Source organism: Humulus lupulus, chromosome 4, assembly GCF_963169125.1.
Source record: "Humulus lupulus chromosome 4, drHumLupu1.1, whole genome shotgun sequence".
In the NCBI taxonomy this organism is placed as follows: Eukaryota; Viridiplantae; Streptophyta; class Magnoliopsida; order Rosales; family Cannabaceae; genus Humulus; species Humulus lupulus.
The window spans coordinates 247,285,879-247,287,167 of record NC_084796.1 but is presented as its reverse complement, the minus strand read 5'-3'; the positions used below and the strand labels follow the sequence as shown (position 1 = coordinate 247,287,167).

Here is a 1,289-nt window from a genome sequence, read left to right as displayed (position 1 = left end):
ACCTAGTTCTTCCCCCCAAAGATTTCCTATCTGTGACAGTTCTACTTTTAGTACTAATCTCTTTCTCTTCTTCTCTTAATTATCTGTTGCCGAAGAACCGCGTCAACAGCCTGCAATATATTGATTACCACAGAGATGTAGGGCATAGTATATTGTAGAGAATTATAGATCCTAATAAGACTATAATATATAATTATAATCTGCTACTACAACAGAATTAAGATATCTTGAGAATTGAGTAGAAATCATAAGTGGAAAGTTGATGAAACTAAAGCCCTAACTTTTGCATCTATTAAATTAAATCAACTCTTAACACTGCATTTATTTAAGTGTTAGTAGTTTCCTAATTTTTAGTAGTAAGTATTTTAATTGTAATCTGAAATTATTAAGCAAATCAATTAGAATTAGAGATTAATTGTTGGTGATTAATATCAGTCTTCGTGGGATCGACACTTAACTTATCATATATTACTTGATTAGACCACGTATACTTGCGTGTTACATTTTTGCGGCCAAGTTTTTGGCGCCGTTGCCGGGGACTGTTTTTATTAATATCAATAAGTTAATTTTTGTTCTAAATTGATTTTTTTTTTTTTACATTTAATCCGGATCAAGGTTCTCTTGTGTTTCAGGACTAGTTGGTATATGCGAAGTAATAGACAAAAACAGGTTATACCAATAGACCGGGAAATTGAAAGAACGTGCAGGCAGAACTGGAAAATAAAAAGGAAATTGGAATTCACCATGGCTGATAATCTGGGAAATGGTGCTAATAATGGTCAAGGGGCTACTGAGGGTCCAAGGGAGCAAGGAGCACGAACACTGAGAGATTATGTACTTCCTACTGTTACAGGAGTGCATTCATGCATCCGACCTCCAACCATTGCTGCAAACAACTTTGAGATTAAGCCAGCCATTCTTCAGATGGTTCAAACAACTGTTCAGTTTGGAGGTATGCCGACGGAGGACCCTAATTTACACATAGCTAATTTCCTGGAGTTATGTGCTACGTTCAGGATGAATGGGATGAGTGATGATGCTATAAGACTGAGGCTATTCCCATTTTCATTGAGGGATAGGGCGAAAAGTTGGCTGATTTCCTTACAAGCGAATTCGATTACTACATGGGAGGAGTTAGCTCAGAAATTCCTTGCCAAGTTCTTTCCTCCAGCAAAGGCTGCAAAGTTAAGGGGTGAGATTAATAATTTTTATCAGTTGGATGGAGAGTCATTGTATGATTCTTGGGAGCGCTTTAAGGAGTTGCTAAGGAAGTGTCCGCACCATGGAAT

At 37.1% G+C, this 1,289-nt stretch overlaps 1 non-coding gene across 1 annotated transcript; it reads right to left on the bottom strand.

Annotated features, from left to right (window-relative positions):
* Window positions 1–1,182: 1,182 nt before the first annotated feature.
* Window positions 1,183–1,289, bottom strand: LOC133833765 (small nucleolar RNA R71). Its single transcript, XR_009893127.1, has one exon. It is a non-coding gene; the product is annotated as a small nucleolar RNA R71 (small nucleolar RNA).